Source organism: Macadamia integrifolia, chromosome 10, assembly GCF_013358625.1.
Source record: "Macadamia integrifolia cultivar HAES 741 chromosome 10, SCU_Mint_v3, whole genome shotgun sequence".
Classification (NCBI taxonomy): Eukaryota; Viridiplantae; Streptophyta; class Magnoliopsida; order Proteales; family Proteaceae; genus Macadamia; species Macadamia integrifolia.
Genome location: NC_056566.1, coordinates 33239198 through 33247258, shown reverse-complemented (window position 1 = coordinate 33247258; position 8061 = coordinate 33239198). Strand labels below are relative to the sequence as shown.

The 8061-nt window shown below is 41.7% G+C and overlaps 1 long non-coding RNA gene across 1 annotated transcript; it reads right to left on the bottom strand.

Moving 5' to 3' along the window:
• Positions 1 to 7616: 7616 nt before the first annotated feature.
• Positions 7617 to 8059, bottom strand: LOC122091363. The gene is made up of 2 exons (XR_006143920.1): positions 7976 to 8059; positions 7617 to 7877 (listed from the first exon to the last, which is right to left on the bottom strand). It is a non-coding gene; the product is annotated as an uncharacterized LOC122091363 (long non-coding RNA).
• Between the last annotated feature and the right edge of the window lie 2 nt (positions 8060 to 8061).

Below are 8061 nucleotides of genomic sequence, written 5' to 3'. Positions count from 1 at the left end.
GAGTTTCGTTTATTACATTTAAATCTACCAAACCTAACACCATGAGACTGGTGTCGGTGTCAGTTTTGAAGATGAAAAGATCTAATTGTTTCTAATCATATAAATCCCAACTTAAAATTACTATTGTACCCATCCTTTACTCTTATAAAATAAAAACGCCATAAATCCCACCCAACTGAAAGAGAAGGAGGGAGCTTACCTTGTCTGGCGAAGGTGGAGGAGGCTGCATATTCCGGCGAAGTGAAGGGAACTCTCCGGTGAAGGTGAGTTATTGTAGGAGCTATACTTCTCAATTTATTTTTTGAGGGTTTAGGGCATAAATCATAAGCTATGAGCATTTCTGAGAATTTAGGGCACCAGAAGTTTGTACAGCAATACTTCCTGTGTAAAATTCAGACTTAATAATCCCAATGTTTCATCTAAGGGGAACAAGATCCAACTACCCAGCAATATTTCCATTCCTGAAATCTGAACTATTGTGTTGTATAAGCTCTTTTGCATAATTTGCTCTCAATTAGGATCAACATTATTCTATAAATGTTGGATGTTGTTCAAACATAAAGATTTACCCGTCTTACTACTTACATTAGTATTTATTTGTTGTTATACTCAGTAATTTGCCAGTTCTGGTTGATTTATTTTATGGGTTTGTTTTGTTCTTGATTTTGTATACTTTATTCTCTCATCTCTCGGCTATTTTGAGTATGGTTTATGTGAATTTGTTCCTGAAACATTCGCGTTTGGTGGATGGTTTGGTCGCAAGAGGACACATTAACCCAGTTGTGAGTCTTGTGACCTTCGGTTTGTTCCTGGCAAGGAAGCTATCCTTGACCAGAGCACTGTTCTACATGATGATGCAAAGCCTTGGAGCCATCTGTGGTGCTGGTGTTGTGAAAGGCTTCCAGAAGGGTCATTACGAGATGTTGGGTGGAGAAGACAACGTCATCAAGAGAGGCGCTTGTGACTCCCACATCCCTGTAAGTACCATTTACTCCTCTCAGTCGTTAGTTACCCATTAGTCATTGATATGTTTCTGGAAGACTGGTATCTTCGTAGTTGGTGTCGTTGGTTCTTCTTGCCTTTGGATTGTGATGAATCCCAATACAATGACTTTGGGTTCTTGAAAAGGTTTCTGAAATTGCTGAGTGGAGAAACACAAATGAAACTAACCTGAAAACCTTATTTCGAAGATGAAGCGGAGAGCTTCAAACGCTTTTTTTGTACAGTTTACCCCTCACAAAAAAAAAGTCAGAAATCCTTCTAGCTATCATCCAAATGGCCTATGTGCTTGGTATAGAGCTACCTCTTACCTCAGCTAATACTCGCAAGGTGATGTAGGATTTTATCAGAACTAACTCCATAAACCTTCATGCTCATCCCCTCGCTGTACGCCGGGGTGCCAGTATTCGCCCTATTTTTGTGAGAAGCCCGAACACTGCTAGGACTTATTAGGGAACTCACTTTCTAATCAGAGAACTCTCATCCACTGAGCAAGGAGCACTTGCCTGTATCCCCTCCCACGTCAGTCCAATTCATGGTTTTCCTTCAGTGGCATGGCCCTTCCCACTTCAATCAAGGCCAATAGGGAACCTAAGGCGCACAGGAAAACCCACATTGTCCCTCTCTCAGGTCTTTCGATTGACAGTTTCGGTGGTTGCCTCATGCGCAAGCAGCAAGACTTCTCTGCTACATCTTTGAAGAAGCATCATATTAATGATCCTCTTGAGATGCATCTGTTTACTGAATGCGAGGCAGAATCCTCCAAGAGAGCTAAGCCTAATACTAATGATTTGAATACTACTACAATGGGCTCTGAGGTAGTGGTGGCTGGCCAGAGACGGCCACCCCGGTAGCCATGAAAATCTTAGCGACAAATTGTCAGGGTATCAGTCTACCCTTGGCATAGCAGGAGATCCTCCATCTAGTGAATAAACATAGATCGGATGTTTGCTTTTTGTCAGAAAACAAGTGGTCAAGTTCTAGGCTACACCATTTTTGTATGTCCCTGTCTTTCTCAAAATTTTTTTGCTCCCCGTTAGTCCATGGAGCTGGAAGTCTTTTGTTAATGTGGAGTCACATGGTCCAAATCAATGTTACTGATTGGTGTATTTATGTCAAAGCTCATCTTCAAGATCTTAATCAAAGTTGGAATTTGACCTTTGTTTACATGAGTTGTATAGAAGTAATTAGACTACAACAGTTTGACTTCTTGCTTAATCTTGCCACCTTCATCCATAATCCTTGGGTCATAGCAAGGGATTGGAATGCCTATTTGTTCGAGGAAGTTAAGTTGGGAGGAAGACCAATTACTTCTACTCAGCTCACTCACTTCAACAAGTTTGCTAACGAGGTCTGTCTCAATGAAATTCCTCTGGGAAATTCCTAGTCACATGGTGCAATAGGCATGTTGGGAACAACAGGATAGAAGCCAAGCTTGATAGATTCTTCTCAAATGTGGATTGGCTCAGCCTATACCCAATGCTAAAGCCACAACCGAAGTATTAGCTACATCTGATCCCAAGGTCATAAATTTTGCTTACGGACCCCTCGTAGCTATGCTTCCCAGCTCCAACATCCATTTCGATTCGAAGCTTTCTGGCTCCATGGACCTAGGTACCAGCAACTTATTTCTTCTTCTTGGTAAAATTCTACTGTTAGGGGATCCACCTCTTTTCGACTCTACAAAAAACTCGATCACCTTCAACTCTTTCTCTCTCTCTCTCTCGCAAGCTTTGGAACAAATATTACATTGGTAATATTTTTTCCAAGATGGAAGACTTAAAAAAGAGGATCTCCTCTCTGAATCAAGTACATTTTCACTGTCAAGATGATTGCTGGTTTCTGGAAGAAAATTCTCTCCTGGCTCTTCTCAAGAAGCTTGCTCATTAAGAAGAGCTTCTTTGGCAGCAAAAATTGAGACAGAATTAGATGCTGCTTGGAGATAGAAATACTAGATTCTTTCATCTTACTACTCTGAAAAGGAGATGTAGAAATGCTATCAGAAGCCTGAATAACCAGGGACTTACCCTGACCGGTGACAGGGAAATAGGAAGCGCTATCATTAACTTCTACAACGACCTCTTCACTTCCCAGAACCCAACTTTGGAGGAGGACTATTTTCTCCCTATTCGTAGAAGAGTGAACTCAGAAGACAACCAAAGACTTAATAGAAGAGTCACAGATGGAGAAATTATCTCCACAGGGTTGTCAATGCCTTCCGACAAGTCTTCAGGGTCCAACAGATTCCCAGGTTTATTCTACCACAAGACCTGGTCAGTGGTAGGCAATGAGGTAATTTCGTGTGTGAAGCACTTTTTTGAGTCTGAATTAGGGGTGCAAGTTTGGCCTTGACGGCCCAAACCAGCCCTGATCCCGAACAAGTACCGACCCAAAAATTTTGGCCATGAAGGCCGGCCTGACCCTAAAATTTCTGACCTTGAGTGAGGGTTAGGGTGGGCAAGGGTCGATGTCTTTGGCCAGCCCTGCCCGTCCTGAACCCGACCCTGATTTTTTACCTTGACTTTTGGCCCGACCCTGATTTTGGCCCCTGATGTTGACCTTGGTTGTGACCCTGATGTTAACTCTGAATTTAACCTAATTTTATATATTGTTTGACATTGAGTCATTGACACCTCAAAACTCCTAATATATCTTCTCACTGATCTCTCTTGCTTTTTTTACCAAAAAAAAAGATCTCTTGCTTTTTTTACCAAGAAATTTGTAACTTTGTATTTTTTTATCTCCTCTTTATTATGAATATTTTTTATTTTTAAGTTATTTCATATTTTGCAGGGTTAGGCCAGCTCTTGATGGAAAACTAAGGTCAGAGTCAATCAGGGTCAGGGTCAGGGTCACAGTCAGAGTCATCCTGGTTGGACCCTGAAAAATCAGGGCCAATCAGGGCGAGTAAGGATTGGGCTGAACCCTGAAGGGTAGGGCCATGGTTGAAGTTTTGCGGCCCTGAGTCAGGGTCAGGGCGGGTTTGGGCCTAGTTAAGGGGATTCAGGGTTGGGCTAGGGTTTTAAGAAACCCAACCCAACCCGGCCCTGTTGCACCCCTAGTCTGAATCATACCTTCTTTGATTTTATTCCTAAAGTGGATCACCATACTTACATTGCCGAGTTCTGTCCCATTAGCCTCTATAATTTCACGTACAAAGTTATCTCCAGAATCATTGTCAATAGGCTTCGCCTGATTTTGAATTATATCATTCTTTCAATCAAAATGGTTTCATCAAAGGGCGGCATATTCAAGACAATCTTCTAATATGCAATGAGCTTCTCTAGAAGATCAAGAGTAACAAAAAGGGCAGAAATGGTTACTTCTCCATTAAAATTGATATGAATAAGGCTTATGACAGGGTGAAATGGAAGTTCCTTAGAAGCACTCTTTTGAACTATGGTTCCGAAGAGATATGGCTTAACAGAGTAATGTTTTGTGTGGAGAAAACCCAGCTTGGAATACTTCTGAATGGCTCACCACTTCCTTTCTTCAATTTACTCGTGGTTTACATCAAGGGGACCCACTCTCATCATACCTATTTGTTCTGCGCGGAAGTTCTTTCCACCAAGTTGGCTATTGCTATGGAAGAAAAAAAGATCCATGGAATTCAATTGTGTCATGGGGGAGTTCAATTGTCTCACATGGCCTTCGCCGACGACCTCATCCTCTTTGGGAAGGCATCCATGCAAGAGGCAGGAGCACTCAACAAGGTCTTAGATTCTTATTACAAATTCTCAGGTCAGTCCATTAACATTGCCAAGTCTAGAGCACAATTCAACCCAAACGTGCAATCAGAGGTAAAAAGACAACTTAGGGAATTCTTTCAAACCGCTCATACTGCTCAACTTGACAAGTACTTGGGAATTCTATATATTGGTGGCAAGCTGTCAAAATCCCATTGTGCCGATCTTGTGAAACGAGTCTCAGGAAAGCTTTAACATTGGAAAACCCAGTTTCTCATCCCGATTGGAAAGTTGGTTCTCATACAATCCACTCTCTCGGCAATGCCCCTATACACGACGTCATGTTTCAAACTCCCTAGTTCCATTCATAAGTCTCTGGATAATATTTGTAGGAACTTTTACTGGTCCAATGGCACGAACAAGCATGTCCCTGCAAGCTCCTGGCAAACCATTTGTCAACCAAAAAGACTCAGAGGACTCAATATAAATATTTCTACAGCAATGAACACCACCATTTTAGCCAAAAAGTGCTGGGAACTCCTTCACCCCGCATACTTCTCTATAGTCTCGCCTTATGAAGAAGAAATATTTCCCAGACTCATCATTCCTTTTGGCCAAATGCCCTTCCACCGCTTCTTGGGGCTGGAAATCTATTTGTTTAGCTCGAAACCTCCTGCACAAAGGTATTTTCTTTCAAGTGGGTGATGGAAGCTCGATTAACCCGTGGTCCGACTACTGTATGCCCAATGTCTTCCTCACTGAAGCCCCCTTTCCTCTACACCGAGAGTCTCCAACTAAAGTTGCCCAACTCATTGATCCTATCTCTACAACTTGGCGCTCAAAGTTGATCTTTTAATAGTGGCCCCCAGACATTGCTTTACTCATCCTCTCCATTTCTATTCCCATAACCGAATTTTGAAAATGCCTATTTATAAAGCGCTGATAAGAAGAGGGAACAAGTCCCACAGAGAGATGAAATGTGGGGAATGAGTGAAATTACAATTTGTTCTGGAATGGAAGATCTCCCATCCACTGACTACAAGCCATTAAGGACAAGTGCATTTGGGCTGCAACCTCGATAGGCTCCTTTTCAGTCACTTCCGCCTACAGCATGGCCATTAATGGCACTTTGCAGATCCCTCCATCAAAATGGCTCAAGATTTGGCATCTCCCAATGGCTCCCAAAGTCCAGCATTTGGTATGGGAAATTTTGCATCACCAGATCCCCCTTCCTCAAGTCTTAAACCACATAGGCCTTAACCTTCCCACCATCTATCCCGTTTGTTTGTCTTCCTTTCAAAGCCAAGACCACCTCTTCCTCCAGTGCCCATCCACGTATCAGATTTGGGATAAATTAGAAGATCCTACCTTGCTTCGGCACCCTCTCAGCATTGCAAACCTCATCTCATCTCGATGCCTAATCCCATTGAAGATAGGGATTCCCTCAACAGAGTTGCAGTGTACTGTTTCATTATTTGGTTTATCTGGACGCGTCATTGGGCTTAGGTCTTTCGTAATGAAGCTTTCAACTCTGAAGTCATTCTACTGCGGGCAATCTCATCAGCTTGAGATTTCTTCCCTCCTCCTTAGTTTGATCCCAGAACTGCAGATTTGTCTCATAGCTGCCTCCCTCTTTGGATTCGATCAAAATTAATGTCGATGGAGTTAGTCGAGGTAACCCGGGTTACGCAGGCATTGGTGGCATCTTCCAAAGCTTTCAGGCTCTTGTGGTTTGGGGGGGTTTCGTGCGGCATTGGGCACAACTTTGCTATTTTTTCCGAGGCTTTGGCTGTCAGACAGGTCCTTTTGTTAGCTTTCAACCACTGATTGTCTTCTATCATCATTGAAAGTGATAACCTGCTTGTGGTCAATCTCCTCAATAAGAGATCCTTAGATTGCCCATGGCGCATTTCGACAATTATCTCACCGTCTTCTTTTTTACGCACACTCTGTGTGAAGGCAACTCGGTGGACCATTAGCTTCTCGAGCTGCAGCTGACCAATCCCTTCTTCTCTGTTTCGTCTTCCCCCCCCTTCTTATCTGGCAACCCTTGTTCGCTGATTTTTCCAGAACATTGTCCCGCATAAAAAAAAAAAATGTCATGATGCTTGCAATAATTAATACAGTCTAAACTATCAATTTGAATCAAATATTTTTTTTTAATATTATTATTATTAATAATAAGGAATGCGTACTGGGAGTTCTGGGAAAGATGGACAAATGTTGTGTGACAGGCTTTATGTGGTCGGGAAAAGATATAGTTCAGGGTATACTTTTACACAGGTTGCGTTCAGTGTTTGGACTGTGAAAAGTTAATAATTACATAAATGAAAATAATATATCAAACTTAAGTTAAATAAAAAAGAAACCTGCACCTCCCATCCCGTTTCCTCTTCAAGTCGTGCTTCATTCTTTCTCTGCCATGCAACTAAACAATCATCAGTCAAGTGGCTAAAGTGATCAATCATTCGCAAGGACTGGGGATGGATGGAGTCTGCTGCAAGTTCAGAATTCTCCCGGGCTTGATTGGCACCTTAAATTACATCAATTGGTATTTACTGATTTGATCTCCTGGTCTTCAAATAATTGAAAGATTGGGTTAATTTAATTAAATTATTTTTCCTCTTAATTTTCTCTTTGCTGCCAGTATTGAAGATGATAATAACTTTTATAGGTATCATAGGATTGGGTGCCCTAACGATTAGGGGATAGGGGATTATTAGAGCAGAGTTCTTCCATCTTTCATGCTAATTAATCTTATTACCTAAAGCACAAAAGCACTTTAATTAACATCAGTTCCTTGCAAGGAAAAGGGAATCTACACCAACTGTACATGCACATGATATTCGACGGGGCCTGATACATTATATTATTATGGAAGATACTCGTAAGCAAAGGACTAAAATGTATACTGGTAAAGCTAGTGGAGGAGTACTACTGTAAGCATGAAGAATTTGATTTGATAAAGAGGTAGCTGGCTGAGCTCATTCAGATTGGTTGCTTATAAGGGTACATAATTATCTAAGCAAGGACAAAAGTTTGGACAGCAGTGGATTGATGAAGAATCTGGCCCAACTCATGATCTCCACCACTGTCACCTTCACCTTCCCATATCTCAGGCACTGCTTCTTTAATGTTGTGAATGCTACTCAAAGCAAGGTCCGCACCTGGAACAAGTTCGGAGCTGCCCACCTGCATGCCAATGCCCTCATTCCTATTAATAAGATCCCTTTAAATTTATGGCATATGAAGCAAGCAAGAGTAATTAATGACGATCGATAATAACTTACAATGACTGTATGAAGTCCTGCTGCCTTCCCACTCGCAATGTTTCGAACACTGTCATCAAAGAAGATCTTTGTTTTTTTTTTTTTTT